This window comes from Macaca mulatta, chromosome 8 (genome assembly GCF_049350105.2).
Source record: "Macaca mulatta isolate MMU2019108-1 chromosome 8, T2T-MMU8v2.0, whole genome shotgun sequence".
Classification (NCBI taxonomy): domain Eukaryota; kingdom Metazoa; phylum Chordata; class Mammalia; order Primates; family Cercopithecidae; genus Macaca; species Macaca mulatta.
In genome coordinates, this window is record NC_133413.1 from 73,669,342 (window position 1) to 73,686,489 (window position 17,148).

Consider the following 17,148-nt stretch of genomic DNA (forward strand, 5'->3'; position numbering starts at 1 on the left):
CTCAGAACTGGCCCAACTCCCAGCTTCTACTGCGAAGCGAGCACGCCCAGGCCACGCCTGCAAACGGGGTCAGTTCCTTTGATCAACCGCGGTCAGCGCCATCCACCGACGACCACTAAGTAGCCTATCCACCAGGGCAGAAAAGATGACTGGTTCCTATTCATTAAAACTGTTGTGATTGTTCCTAAATATATGGATATATATAGCTCGTACTAGGTGAAATTTCCCATCTATAAGGGCCAACTTAAATTCAGAATAAAACAAGAATATTTGAAAACCTACTACATCAATACTCGGTATTAAAGGTGAAAACATAAATTGGACAATGTCTTTTTCACAAGAGGTTTAAATTTAGTAAGGAAAAAAGGCAGAAAACATGACTCAGAGACAATAGGAACAGTTTTAGCATATTGCAAGAAGAGTAAATGCAGTGAATGGTCTGGTTTAACAAGGAAATAATGCTACTGTAGAAGGGCGTGGTGAGAGGTAAGCAATAAAGGATGTGATGAAAGACATGAAAGGGTCGAGCTGGTTTTGAGCATGATTAAATAGACAAGTAGCCTTGTAAATATGAACTTGTGGTGCCAAAATAATTGATATCCACGTAGGAAAAATTTTTTACCTGGCATTACACACAAAAATAAACTCCAGGTGAAGTGAATATGTAAATATGAAAGGCAAAATATTATACTTTGATAAGAAAATATAGAAATATGTGTTCACAACTTTGGCGGTCGGAAGTTTCAAAAAACATTAAAAAAAGTTAATTAAAAATTGACTAATAACTAAGAAAATTAAAGTTAAAGCACAAACTTGGAAAACGTAGTTATAAAATATAAAGTATTTCTAAAATATGCAAAGAGGTAATAAGAACAATGACACACTAGAAAAATGGAAAAAATGTGAACAACAAGCCAAACTTTCTGTAGTCATCCGAAAAATGCAAGTTAAGACAAGATAATATGTCACATCCATTAGACTGTGCAGAAAAACAACCTGTTTCGTGGCAAGAGTGACACCAACTTGAAGCAAAACTATCTTGGGAACTGATGTTTGACCCACTGCATACCAAAGTGTTCTGCAGCAAAGGTCTTTAAACAATGTTCATAACATACATACATAATCCCTCATAAAGATGCTTATCTAACGTCCCCAGTGATCACAATAGTCTGAGAGCTAACTAGTCGCACTTCTTTTTACCCTTATATCTTGCTAAATAAAGCATACTTTCAGGAGAGCAAGTGCAAGGGTTGCTTCTGTTTGTCTCTATTAAGTGTTTCTTTCTGAGAAACGGATTGGTCAGCCTCTTTAGTCTCCCTGCTTCCTCGGTCTTTGGAAGCAGGTTTCTGTAAATTGACAAAAATGTAAGCCCTTGATAATAAGTGAAGGATGTAGTAAAATGAGAGTTCTCTGCATTTCTGGTGGAACTGTAATTATTGTAACTGTTTTTGAGAAAAATTAAGCAATATCTGGTAAAGGTGAAGATCTACATATTTTGTAACCCAGTACTTCTTAGATATAAGTATGTATCTAGATTAATGCATGTGCCTGTGAACAAAAAATATGTGTAAGTATGCTTTTTGGAGCATCTTTTTGTAATAGCAAAATATTAAATGTGAATGACCAATGTCATGAAGTTTTTCCCTTATGTTTTCTTCTAGTCATTTTACAGTTTCGGGTCTCATATTTAAGTGCTTAATTCACTTTAGTTGATTTTTGCACATGGTGAGAGATAAGGATCTAATTTCCAGTTTTTCCCAACACTGATTATTGAAGAAGATGCCCTTTCCCCGTTATGTGTTCTTGACACCTTTGTCAAAAATCAATTGACAACATATGTGTTGGGCCTTCGATCCTGGCGCATTGGTCAATGCCCGTATTTTTATGCCAGTACAATGATATTTTGATTAAATTACTATAATTGTAATGTGTCTTGAAATCACAGAGTATGATGCCTTCAACTTTGATTTTTTTTCTCAAGATTGTTTTAGGTATGTGGGGTCTTTTGTGGTTTCATACAAATTTAAGGATTTTTTTACATTTATGTGAAAAAGGTGACATTGGAATTTTTGTAGGGATTACAATGAATCTGTAGATTGCTGCAGGTAGTATAGACGCGTTCACAATATTAACTATTCCAATCCGTGAACATGAGGTATCTTTCCATTTACTTGTATTTTCTTCAATTTCTTTCATGTGTTTTATAGTTTTCAGTGTACAGGACTTTTGCTTACTCATTAAATGTACACCTAAGTATTTAGTGTTTTGTTACTATTTTAAATGGGATTGTTTTGTTAATTTCATTTTAATTTGTTATTAGTATATAAAAATGCTACTGACTTTTATATGTTGATTTTGTATTCTGCAACTTTACTGTTCATTTATCAGTTCTAATAATTTTTTGGTGGATTTACATATAAGATCATGTCATCAGAAAATAGAGATATTTTCACTTCTTCATTTCCTATTAGGCTTCAATTTTTCCTCTTGCCTAATTGCTCTAGTTAGGACTTCTAGTACTATATTGAAAAGAGGTGGTAAGAATAGGCATGCTTGTCTTGTCACTAGAGGAAAAGCTTTCAGTGTTTTACTATTGAGAATGATGTTAGCTAAGGGTTTGTCATATGTAACCTTTATTGTGCTGAGGTACATTCCCTCCATACCTATACCCAATTTGTTAAGAATTTTATCATAAAAGGATGTTGAGTTTTTTCAAATGTTGTTTCTGCATGTATTGAAATCATTATATGATTTTCATCCTTTAATAATGTGGTATATCACATATTGATTTGTGTGTGTATATATGTCTATTATAGTAGATATAGGCAATGCATATTGTAATGTCTCCTCTTTCACTTCTGATCTTATTTGAGTAGTCTCTTGTTTTCCTAGTCTAGCCATGGGTTTGTCAACTTTGTTTATCTTTTCAAAACACCAACTTAGTTTTATTGACATTTTCTATTGTTTTTCTAGTCTCTATTTCATTTATTTCTGTGCTGAGTTTTGTTATTTCCTCTCATCTGCTGTCACTGGGCTTAGTTTATACTTATATTTCTAGTTTCTTGAGTGGTAACATTAGATTATTTGTAACCTTACTTTATTTGATATAGATGTTCATTGCTATGAATTTCCCTCTTAAGATTGCTTTTGCTGTCTCCCATAAGTTTTGATATATTGTCTTAACATTTTCATTTGTCTCATGGTAATTTTTTATCTTCTATTTGCTTTCTTCTTTAACCTATTGGTTGTTTAGGAGAATGTTGTTTCATTTCCACACATTTGTGTATTTTCCAAGATATCTGTAATCCTGGAGGTTATTGATTTCTGATTTCATGCCATTGTGATCTCAAAAGATTCTTAATATGATTTCAATTCTCTTAAATTTGTTAAGATTTGTTTTGTGCATTAACATATGGGCTATCCTAGAGAATGTTCTATGTGCACTTAAGAAGGATGTCTATTTTGTTGCTATTGGATACAGTGTTGTGTGTATTTCTATTTGGTCTATTTAAAGTGTAATTCAAGTCCATGGTTTCTTTATGGATTTTCTCTCTAGACGATCTGTCCATTATTGCAAGTGGAATATGGAGAGCCCCTACTGTAATATTATTAAATTCTATTTTTTCCTTTAGATCGTTTAGTAATTGCTTTGTGTATTTAGGTGCTCTGATCTTAGGTAGGTGTATATTTACAATTGTTATGTCTTTGTGGTGATTTTAATGCTTTGTTATGTAATGGCCTTCTTTTTCTCTTTTTGTAGTATTTAACTTAAATCTATTTTGTCTGATATAAGTATAGCTACCCCAGCTCTCTTTTCGTTTCTATTTGCATGGAATATCTTTTCCATCCCTTTACTTTCAGTCTGTGTGTGTCCTTATTACTAAAGTGAGTCTCTTGTATGCAGCTTATGATTAGATCTTGCTTTTTTAAAATCTATTCAGCTGCTCCATGTATTTTATTGGACAGTATAATCCATTTACATTGAAAGTCATTATGGACAAGTAAGTGCTTACCACTGCCATTTTGTAATTTCTCTTCTGATTGTGTTATAGGTCTTTTGCTTCCTTCTTTCTCTCTTACTATCTTCCTTTGTGGTTTGGTGGCTTTGTATGGTTGTATACTTTTTATCCTTTCTTTTTATATTGTGTGTAACTACTATAAATGTTTGCTTTATGATTACCATGAGGCTTACATAATATAGCTTATCCTTAAAACAGTTTACTTTAATCTGATAAAACTTGTCTTTAATTGCATATAAAAACTCTACACTTTCACTCCCTCCCACCCACATTTCATTATTTTGATGTCAAAATTTACATATTTGGTAATTTGTATTCATTAATAATTTATAGCTATAGTTGGTTTTAATAGTTTTGTCTGGACACCACTGATAGCTGTTCCTGACATGCATGTGCAAGCATTGACTCCACTGCCACCACCCTGACGAAGTGCTTTGGTTGGCACTCCTCATCAGAGTATTGTTACCAGCAGACTGGGAGCACCTTAACCCCTAAGGTGCAGTAGGTGCTTAACCTCAAGGTGCCAGAGAACAAACCTATGGGCCTGGTACTAGACGTCCAGGATTACAGCAAGCAGCTCAAGAGTAATTAGCTGAGCTTTGGTCCCCTGAAATCTTCCAGAAAGAAAACCAGTCAACTAAACCCAACTTATACCACAGTCAAACCCTTATGGTATCAAGGAATATAAAAGCAAAAAACCCCATCAAAAGACAGCAACTTTAAAGACTAAAGGAACATCAGGCCACTGTGTTCCTGGCCTGAGAAACAACCAGTGCAAGAACTCTGGCAACTCAAAAAGTCGGAGTGTCTTCTTACATCCAAATGATAGTAGTAACTCCTCATCAATGTTTCTTAACCAGGCTGAAATGGCTAAAATGAGAGACATAGAATTTGGAATCTGGATAGAGATGAAGATCATTGAGATTCAGGAGAAAGTTGAAATAAAATCATACAAGAGATGAAAGACAAAATAACCATTTTAAGAAAGAACCAAACCAATCTGATGGAGCTGAAAAACTCACTAAAATAACATAATAATAAAATTGCAAGTATTAACAGCAGAATAGACCAAGGTGAGGAAAGACTCTGATAGTTCAAAGATTGTTTCATTGAATCAACTCAGTCAGACAAAAATAAAGAAAAAAGAATAAACAAAGCCACTGAGAAATATGGGATTATATAAAGAGAACTAAACTACAACTTAATTGGCATCCCTGAAAGAGAGAGAAAGATCAAGCAACTTGAAAAACGTATTTGAGAATACTGACCACAAAAATGTCTCCAACCTCACTAGAAAGAACATTCAAATATGAGAAATGCAGAGAACCCCTGAAAGATACTGTATAAGATGACCATCTCCAAAACACATAGTCATCAGATTCTCCAAGGTCAATGTGAAGGAAAAAATGTTGAAGGCAGCTGGAGAGAAGGGGCAGGTCACCTAAAAAGGAAATATCATCAGGCTAACAGCAGACCTTTCAGCAGAAACTCTACAACCAGAAGAGATGGGGGCCTATATTCAGCATTCTTAAAGAAAAGAAATTCTAACTAATAATTTTGTATCCAGTCAAACTAAACTCAATAAGCAAAGGAAAAATAAGATCTTAAAAGACAAGCCAATGCTAAGGGAATTTGTTACCACTAGACCTACTTTATGAAAGATCCTTAAGGGAATATTAAACATAGAAACAAAAGATCATTACCAGCCACCACAAAAACACACTTAAATACATGGACCATTGACGCTATAAAGCAATTACACATTCAAGTATACATAACAACCAGCTAACAACACAATGACAGGATCAAATCTGCACACATCGATATTAACCTTGAATGTAAATGGGCCAAATGCCCCACTTAAAAGGCACAGAGTGGCAACTTGGATAAAGAAGCAAGACCCCATCATATGCTGTCTTCAAGAGACCTATTTCACATGCAATGACAGTCATAGTTTCAAAGTAAATGGATGGAGAAAAATCTACCAAGCAAACGGAAAACAAACAAATGGAAATCTACCAAGCAAAAGGAAAAAATATAGGGTTTCATATTTTAATTTCAGATAAAGCAGACTTTAAGCTGAAAACAATAAAAAAAGATGAAGAATGGCATTACATAATAATAAAGATATGTTTGAGCCTAGTTATAATGATTTAAAATTCATGGTCCAAAACCATAATTATATTTGCACCAACCTAATAGTTGTAATGTTAGGTTGTTAACTTGAGACCTTTCTCTCTGATGTGGGTGTTTAGTGCTATAAATTTCACTCTTAAAACTGCCTTACCTTTGCCCCAGAGATTCCAGTAGGTTGTATCTTTGTTCTCATTTTCTTTATTTCTGCCTTAATATCATTATTTACCCCAAAACCATTCAGGAGCAGGTTATTCAATTTCTGTGCAATTGTATGTTTGAGTAGATTTCGTAGTCTTGATTTTTATTTATTTATTTATTTATTTATTTATTTATTTGTTCGAGAAGGAGTCTCTGTCACCCAGGCTAGAGTGCAGTGGCAAGATCTTGGCTGACTGCAACTCCACCTCCTGGGTTCAAGCAATCCTCATGCCTCAGTCTTCTGAGTAGCTGGCACTACAGGCACGTGCCACCATGTCCAGCTAATTTTTGTGGTTTTTGTAGAGACGGAGTTTTGCCATGTTGGCCAGGCTGGTCTTGAACTCCCGACCTCAGGTGTTCCACCCACCTTGACCTCTCAAAGTGCTGGGATTACATGTGTGAGCCACCACACCCTGCCGTTAGTCTTGATTTCTAATTTCATTGCACTGTAGTCCAAGAGATTATGATTTTAGTTCTTTTGCATTTGCTCAGGTGTGTTTTATTTCTGATTATCTGATCAATTTTAAAGTATATGTCATGTGGCAATGAGAATGTATATTCTGTTTTTTCTGCATGAAGAGTTCTGTAGGTGTCTATCAGGTTCATCTGATCCAGTGCTAAATTCAGACCCTGAATATCTTTGTTAATTTTCTGTCTCAATGATCTGTCTAATATCATCAATGGAGTGTTAAAGTCTCTCATTATTGTTGTGTAGGAGTCTAAGTCTTTTTGAAGGTCTCTAAGAACTTCCTTTATGAATCTGGGTGCTCCTGTGTTGGGTGCATATATGTTTAGTATAGTTAGGTCTTCCTGCTGAATTGAACCTTTTATCATTATGTAATGCCCTTCTTTGGTTTTTTAAAATCTTTGTTGGTTGAAAGTCTGTTTTGTCTGAAATTAAGATTGCAATCCCTGCTCTTTTGTTGTTGTTGTTTTCCATTTACTTGGTGGATTTTTCTCCATCTTTTATTTTGACCATATGTGTGTCATTGCACGTGAGATGGGTCTCTTGAAAACAGCATACCAATGAGTCTTGGTTATTTATCCAGCTTGCCCCTCTGTGCCTTTTAACTGGGGCACTTAACCCATTTACTTTCAAGGTTAGTATTGTTATGTGTGGATTTGATCCTGTCATGATGTTAGCAGGGTATTTCATAGACTTGTTTTCGTGGTTGCTTTATAGTATCACTGGTCTGTGTGCCTCAGTGTTTTTTTGTTTGTACTGGCTGGTAACAGTCTCTCCTTTCCATATTTAGTGCTTCCTTCAGGAACTCTTGTAAGGCAGGTCTGGTGGTAATGAATTCCCACAGTATTTGCTTGTCTGAAAGGGTCTTATTTCTCCTTCACTTATGAAGTTTAGTTTAGCCAGATATGAAATTCTGGATTGTAATTTCTTTATTTAAGAATTTTGATTATTTGCCCCCAATCTCTTCTGGTTTGTAGGGTTTCTGCTGAGAGGTCGGCTGTTAATATGATGGGCTTCCCTTTGTAGAAAACCTGGCCTTTCTCTCTAGCTGCCTTTACCATTTTTTCTTTCATTTTGACCTTGGAGACTGATAATTATGAGTCTTGGGGATGATGCTTGAAGAAGTGGTAGTTAGTTGGTGAGAGGTCATGTGAATATGGTGGATGACGTAAAACTTCATAGCCCAATTTGTTCAACTTTTGAAGCCTTGGTTGTGTGACGTGTGATCAGGCATTGCCATGGAGAAGATTTGGGCCCTTTATGTTGACCAATGCCAGTTGCAGGCACTGCAGTTTTTAGTGCATCTCATTGATTTGCTGAGCATACTTCTCATATGTAATGGTTTCATTGGGATTCAGAAAGCTGAATAGTAGTGGATCAGATTGGCAGCAGACCACCAAACAGTGACCATGATCTTTTTTTGGTGTAAGTTCAGCTTTGGGAAGTGCTTTGGAGCTTCTTCTTGGTCCAACCACTGAGCTGGTTGTCTCTGGTTGTTGCATAAAATCCACTTTTCATCGTACATCACAATCTGATTGAGAAGTGGTTCATTTTTGTTGCATAGAATAAGAGAAGATGACACTTAAAATGATGACTTTTTTAAAATTTTCAGTCAGCTCATGAGGCGCCCACTTATTGAGCTTTTTCACTGTCCTAATTTGCTTCAAATGCCGAATGACCATAGAGTGGTTGATGTTGAGTTCTTTGGCAACTTCTCATGTAGTTATAAGAGAATCAGCTTCAATAATTGCTCTCAATTGGTCATTGTCAAATTCCAATGTCAGTTCACTACACTCTTCATTTTCAAGGCTCTTGTCTCCTTTGCAAAACCTCTTGAACCACCACTGTCCTGTACATTCACTAGCAGTTCCTAGCCAACATGCATTGTTGATGTTGCAAGTTGTCTCTGCTCCTTTATGACCCATTTTGAACTCGAATAAGAAAACAGCTAGAATTTACTTTTTGTCTAACATCATTTCCAGAGTCTAAAATAAACATAAAATAAACAGCAAGTGATAAGTCATTAGCAAAAAAAGCAAGAAATGTGCATTAAAACAATGTACAACATAACCACATTTATTTAAGAATGTGTTCTGACATCAAACATCAAATTCCAACAATGCAAAAACTGCAATCACATTTTTACCAACTTAATAAAAGATCTAGAGAACCAAGAGAAACCCAACCTCAAAACTAGAAGACAAGAAACAACTAAAATCAGACATTAACTGAAGGAGATTGAAATACAAAAACCATTAAAAAAATCAATGAGGTAGGGCACGGTGGCTAACACCTGTAATCCCAGCACTTTGGGAGGCCATGGTGGGCAGATCACCTGAGGTGAGGAGTTCAAGACCAGCCTGACCAACGTGAAGAAACTTCGTCTCTACTAAAAGTACAAAAATTACCTGGGCATGGTGGCAAATGCCTGTAATCCTACCTACTCAGGAGGCTGAGGCAGGAGAATCTCTTGAACCTGGGAGGTGGAAGTTGTGGTGAGCTGAGATAGTGCCATTGCACTCCAGCCTGGGCAACAAGAGCAAAACTCCGTTTCAAAAAAAAAGAAAAAAAAAAAAACAAAAAAAAGAATCCAGGAGCTGCTTTTTTGAAAAAATTAATAAAATAGATAAACTACTAGCTAGACTAATAAAGAAGAAAAGAGAGAATATCAAAATTAACACAATTAGAAACAACAAGGGAGATATTACCACTGACCCCACAGAAATACACACAATCATCAGAGAATATTATAAACACCTTTGTGGACATAAACTAGAAGATCTAGAAGAAATGGACAAATTCCTGGACACAAACACTCTCCCAAGACTGAACCAGGAAGAAATTGAATCCCTGGACAGCCCAGTAATGAAGTGTGAAACTGAATCAGTAATAAATAGCCTACCAACTGAAAAAAAAAAAAAAAGAAAAAAAAATCCCAGGATCAGATGCATTCACAGACTATTCCTGATTCATGGGGTTAGGTCAAAATACCATCATTAACAGGGGTTTAGAAGAAGTTGATTCCAACCCTCATGGATAATTTTGAGTGGTTTAAGATTTCAGTGGAGATAGTAATGCACATGTGGTAGAAATAGCAAGATAACTAGAATTAGAAGTTGAGCCTGAAGATGTGACTGAATTGCTCTAACCTCATGATGAAACTTGATTGGATGAGAAGTTGCTATGAACATTGTTGAAACTTAATGGGTAAAGCAACTACCAGGTTTGACAGGATTGACTCCAATTTTGAAAGAAGTTCTACTGTGGGTAAAATGCTACAAAAAGCTTCACATGCTATAGAGAAATCTTTTGTGAAAGAGTCAATCGATGCAGCCAACTTCATTGTTATTGTATTTTAAGAAATTGCCACAGCCACCCCAAACTTCAGCAACTACCACTCTGATCAAGTCAGCAGCCATCAATATTGAGGCAAGACCCTCCACCAGCAAAAAGATACAATTTGTTGAAGTCTCAGATGACCATTAGCATTTTTTAGCAATAAAGTATTTTTAAGATGTGTACATTGGGGTTTTTTTAGACACAATGCTATTGCACACATAATAAAATACAGTAGAGTATAAACAAAACTTTCCTATGTACTGGGAAACCAAACAAAAAATTATGACTTGCTTGATTGCAATATTTGCTTTGTTGAGGTGGTCTGGAACCAAACCCACAATATCCCTGAGGTATGCCTGTATTATGCTCTGATGGTGATCTGGAACTGAGAAGGGCTCTGGAGACGAGGCATTTAATCAAGGGGATACTTATAAGCAAAAGCAGAAAAATAACTATGAGAGGTGTGTTAAGGAGTAAAACCAAGACTTGAGGCCAGGAAGCGACCAATCTAGTGGATTCCAGGAAATTCATGTGACGAGGTCCTTTTTTGATTGAGTTAGGATTGTGGTGGCAGCGGCATGCATTTCCTCATTAGCAACTAAATATTCTAGTTTATGATGTAGAGGTCAGAGATATTTTAGATAACAATCATGCAGCAGCTGCTTCCAAAGAAAACATGTCTCACCTCTAGATGCCAAGGTCATATTGAGTGCCAGTCAGTTGTGGAACTCTGTGTATTGAGTCTTTTGAAATTCTGGGTTGGAAAGAGTGAAGTTCTTTATTTGGTTGTTTGCAGTGATGGTCATCTCCCATATTACATCTTGGAACATGTGAGAGTTTCTCTTCACTCTGAGTATCCCATACTGCAGCTGCTCCAGGCAAAAAAGTGGCCTAAATGTGATCAAATGCAGCTTTAAGTTCTGGAGATTTCCTACTATCTCAGCTTCATTTTCAAGGGTCTCTGAGCTCTAACAATGAAAGGAAGAATGCAGTAATATTTTGGTGCCGACCTCTACATTTTCAGGAGGCACAGTTACTAGTACACCATCAAGACCAATGATGGACATTAAAAGGGATAGAGAAGAATTTAAATAGTTTAAGAAGGTAATTGAGCTATACATATGGTAGGGGTTGACAAGATTGGCTAGATAACACCAGCCTGTCCAGTGTTCTAGGAGATACCAGTAGTTTCCTCTTCCATAAATGAAATAGTTGTCTTCTATGGCTAACCAAGTGAAGTGGGAGCAATTCTCTTCCACTATACTAGGTTGAGGAAACAGTATGGCTATAAGGGGAATATCTTGATTGGTACTTTTCCATATGTAAATCTTTAGTCTCTGCATGGCAATTCCCCATGGTAAACTTATTTCATATAACATTGTATTTTCTGTGGGAAAATGACTAATAGTTACAAGTACTGTCATCAGAGTTGACACAATAAATCCTATAAAGCCAGAAACTAGAATCTAGAACATTACTGTCTATAAAATTGTGAGAGAAATAAAAATGACTTTTTATAAAAGTGGTTCAGATTCTATTTGGATACTTGTGTGATTGATGTGAAATATAGGAAGAATTTCCTAACATTGTGCAGAGGAAAACAGCTAAATCAATAACTATGCAGATTTTAAAAATGATAAGAATAATTTGGGGGAAGATGATATATTAGTAAAGTCTTGCACTTCTATAAAGAAATAACTGAGCCTGGGCAATTTATAAAGAAAAAACGTTTAATTGGCTCATGGTTCTGCAAGCTATACAGGAAGCATAGTGGCTTCTGCTTCTGGGGAGGCCTCAGGAAGCTTCCAATCATGGTGAAAAGTAAAAAGGAGTGAAGCGTCTCACATGGCAGGAGCAGGAGCAAGAGAGAGTGAGAGCACAGACGCTGCACATTTTTTAAAAACCAGATCTCAAAAATGAGAACTCATTCACTATTACAAGAACAGCATCAACAGTGTTGTGCTAAACCATTCACAAGAAGTCCATCCCCATGATCCAACCACCTCCCACCAGGTCCCACCTCCAACACTGGGGACTACAATGCAACATGAGATTTGGTGAGAACACAGATCCAAACTATATCAGATGGTTGATCCAAGAAAGAAAAGGATGAATAAAAGCAATGATTTTAAGAAAGATTTTAAGATTGGGTAATCTCTTCAGTACAAGCCATCCATAAGTTTTGAGCATCCTTTCTGAAGGTAGGTAAATGGGAAATAGAGAAGAAAGAAATGGTAGGGAGGGCAAAAAGGAAAAGAACAGACTTCACTCAGAAATCTTTTGTACTTATGAGTGCAAAAGGATAATAAGGACAATAAGAAGGACACAAAGGGAGAATATGGAGGGAATTAAAAATAGGGAGATCTTGTTCTGGTGTCTTGGGTAGAAGTCAGCCACCTGATGGCATCATGCAGTTGTTCTTGGGAAAGCAGTCTTCCTCATGTCATCATCTGCTTCTAGGGGCTCTGGAAAGACCTCCAATTTAATGTTTCCTTTTGGGGTGAATTTCTATTTGAAGGCTTGTATTTTTTAAATTATGAAATGTGAACCTAAGGTTGTATGCTTTGTAGTCTTGCAGCAGTTTTGGTGGTGAAGAAGAGAGCTGTGATTTGGCTGAGGACACCTGAAGTATATCCATCCCTTTCGTGTATAAAAAGGGAAAGGTTAATGAGTAATTGGGGCATCTAGCAGTGAGGGAAGAGGATAGAGAGAACTTGAGGCTTTGAAATGTAGACTCAAAAGCCCAATTAAGGGGTTTTAGGACAGTCTACTCAGGGAGGAGCAATAGCAGAAAAGTTAGGGATCCAGTTTTGGCATTAGCCTATGTATTTTAGAAACAGAGTTGTCTTTTGGCCTTAGGGGAAAGGAAAGTGATGATAATCTTAATTCTTTTAGGAGACAAAGTGTGTTCTTCAAGGGAGATATGTTCTAGGCACTTGAGAGCTGTTAATTTTATGTTGGGTTTAATGATGTTATGTCCCTTGTGGGCAACAGTTTGAAGTAAATATGGAGTGTTAACAATCACCATTGAACTGAGGAGGGGTCATCTACCTTCTGAATTCAGGTAATATTGGAGCTCAGACACTTTCAGAGGTGACTGATGGACTGAAGTTCCTCAAATGAGGCTGGCCTGAGTCATGAGTGGATGAGACTGAGCAGAAGGGAAGGATAGCCAGTACAATGCAGGGGCTATGCCTGACCATTCCCATCTCAGACCCCCACATCTTCCCAAGAGCATGATGCTCTGAGAAAGAGAGGGATACAGAGCACAGCAAAGCTCTGCTGTGGGAAACCCACCAAAAGAGCTCAATGCAGCAGCAGCACATGTTTTCTTGTTGACTGGAGAGAGAGCCACACAGAAAAGCAAATTGCAAGAGGTTTTTATTTAACAATGGTTAATGATTCTCCTGAACAACCCCTTAGGGACCAGCCTATAATATTTATGAATATATATGAGATTAAAAGAATTGAAATTCAAAATCAATTAAAAATCAAACCTAATTTGTTAAGATACTTAAAACAGAGACATTGGAGTGAAGTTAGAGATGGAAATAAAGACTAGTGGGTAAGAACTTTTGTAAGACAGCTAACACTTAGAATGAGTGGGAAAAAGTAGAGGGAGAAAGTCAAGTCTAAGAGCTTATGAGGAGGCTGTTGAGGTCATCCCAACTTCTCAGTAAATGATACTCTATTTAGCATAGTGCAAGGCTTCATTTGCACTATGTATGACCCATGGCTGCCCCCGCTGATGGCTGTCACCCACCCTTGCAACAAGAAATATGCCTATGTCATGTCTACCCTGTGAGTATTGACCCTGTGATAGACACTAGTTAGATACTGGTTATACAAGGATGGAAAAGACAGTGTTTGCATTTAAGAATACTTTCTAGAAGGGAGAGAGGCAGGTAACTGCCTGTAAGTTCAAACAGGAAAACACAGAAGTGGGAGCAAAGAATTCTTACTGGGGATGGTTAGTGAATGTTTCACAGAGGGGACAACGGGGCAGGACTTATATCTCTATATGAGCAGACAGAACAAGGGCATCGAATAGAGGAGACAAAGAACAAAGGTTCAGAGTCCAAAATATTCCTTACTTCCCTTCCACCTCATTCCTCCACTCCTTTCTGCCAGTTCCGATGTGTCTTATATGGAAGGGATGATATTGTCACAGTGGTGAAAAGGTTGGTGTGCCTGGAGTATAGGTGGAGTTGAGTCCTACAATGTGAGAATGAAAAAACAGGTTGTTCCTGGGTGTGAAGGGCCTTGGGTGCCAATTAGCAGTTTACCCTACTTACAGTGCTGCTCCCCTGAAGATCAGAAAGGTAAGTCAGGCAGCATGGAAAGCGTGGGTAAAGGGAGGAACAATGAAAAACCTGAAGTCCAAGAGGAAGCTATTGCAGAAGACTGGATGAAAGATGACAAGCCTCAGAGATGGATCAGGGTCAGACATTTCTGGGTAAGACTGATAGAATTTGATGGCCACTGATCTCCGTGGCCTGCAGAATCTGGTCTGACAGGAGCATGGTGGTGGTGTGGAATATGTGGACTTTATAGCCAGGCCAGCCGAGTTCAGTCTGATTCTGCCTTGCAAAGCTCTGTGATTCTGAGCAAAGGATGTGCAAATTGGTCTAATGCCATTTAACCTTTTTTTTTTTTTTTGCAAAGATGAAATGATGCCATGTATGTAAATCCAATATAGTCCCTGGCACATAAGTAATTCATGCACCTTAGTGCCCTTCAGCTGGTGTTTAAGGCCTCTCATAATTTGATTCACATGGATCTTTCTAGGTAAATGAACCACTCTCCTGTACTCATCCCTTTCCTCCAAAAATAGGAGGCTTTTTTGATGTAGGCATTTCTGCTTATAAATTTCCCTCTTGGTACTACTTTTGTTGTATCTCACAGATTTTGGTATGTTGTGTTTCTATTTTCATTGGTTTCAAGAAATTTTTAAATATCCTTCTTAATTTCTTCATTAACCCATAGGTCATTCAGGAGGATGTTGTTTAATTTCCATGTATTTGTACAGTTTCCAAGGGTTTTTTTGTTACTGATTTCTAGTTTTGTTCCATTATGGGCTGTAAAGAGATTTGGTATGATTTTTTCAAAATTGAGACTCGTTTTGTGGCCTAACATATGGTCTACCTGGAGAATGTTCTATATGCTGATGAGAAGAATACACATTCTGCAGCTGTTGAATGACATGTTGTGTATATGTCTATTAAGACCATTTGCTCTAAAGTGCAACTTAAATCCAATGTTTCTTTGTTGATTTTTTGTCTAGATGATCGGTCCGATGCTATGAGTAAAGAATTGAAGTCCCCAACTATTATTATATTAGGGTCTATCTGTCCCTTTAAATCCCAAATAAATAACCCAATGATGCACCTCAAGGAACTAGAAAAGCAACAACAAATAAAACTTAAAATTAGCAGAAAGAAATAAATAATAAAATTCAGAGCAGAAATAAATGAAATAGAGAACCAAAAAAATACAAAAGATCAATGAAACAAGAAGTTGGTTTTTTGAAAAGATAAACAAAATTGACAAAACATTAGCTAGACTAAGAAAAAAAAGAGAAAATTCAAATAAACAAACTCAGAAATGAAAAAGAAGACATACAACTCATGCCATTAAATTACAGGGCTATTTGCTATTTCTCAGACATGCCTTACTCTTTCTGATCTCTAAGTCTTTCCTCAATTTATTTTCTTTAAGTATCCTTCTCCTCAGTTTTCATTGCTACCTTAAAGGCTTTGCTTCAAATAATACCTCCTTTTTGCAGCACTATTCACAATAGCAAAGACTTGGAATCAACCCAACTGTCCATCAGTGACAGACTAGATTAAGAAAATGTGGCACATATACACCATGGAATACTATGCAGCCATAAAAAAGGATGAGTTCGTGTCCTTTGTAGGGACATGGATGCAGCTGGAAACCATCATTCTCAGCAAACTATCGCAAGAACAGAAAACGAAACACCGCATGTTCTCACTCATAGGTGGGAATTGAACAATGAGATCACTTGGACACAGGAAGGGGAACATCACACACCAGGGCCTATTGTGGGGAGCAGGGAGGGATAGCATTAGGAGATATACCTAATGTAAATGACTAGTTAATGGGTGCAGCACACCAACATGGCACATGCATACATATGTAACAAACCTGCACGTTGTGCACATGTACCCTAGAACTTAAAGTATTAAAAAAAAAAAAAAAAAAAGAACACATCCTCAGTACCCTACATGGAAATTATCTTTCCTTCTGTTAAACTCTTGAAACACTTTATTGGAATCACTTTAATGGCCCTTACAATATACTGCACTTTAGCTATTTGGAATATATTTTTCCCACTCCCACACAGCATATGATTAATTTTCCTAGTCACTGTAGTACTTAATTCAGTCTACTTATCAAAAGTAGATATTTAACAGATTAATATGATTGCCTGAGAGAGAGGAGAACAGTCCGTTGAGTGCTAGGTATGGGTGTGGGAGAAGAATGGTGTATGTCATTGCTAACCAGAAAAGTCGTAGGGTTGTACAGCTGCCAATCCTAATTTTATTGCTCTCATTTCTAGTTCCTCCACAGCATCTAGGTATGGCAAAATTCAATATATAAAGCCAGTAAGGAGTGTTTCAGACAATACCATCTGACTAATTGGCTGGAGTTCTTGGTTATATGTCTAACCTGTTTTATGATCTACAGTGTTTATTTAGGTGATTGACAAAGATAAAGATATTTGCAATAGGACTTCAGTGCTATTTCTGTAAGAAAAAATCTAGTTTAACAAATTAAATCATGATCTAGGCTAATAGCATATTGTTTCAAAATCAAATGACTCTATCTTGTACTTCATGCTCAATTTTGCTGAGAACCTAAAACTGTTCTAAAAATTGAAGTCTATTAAAGAAAATAAAATTATCTGATTAAGTGGCAAACTATGGCATTTTTTGCTTAGAACTTTTAACTTCTTGACTATAC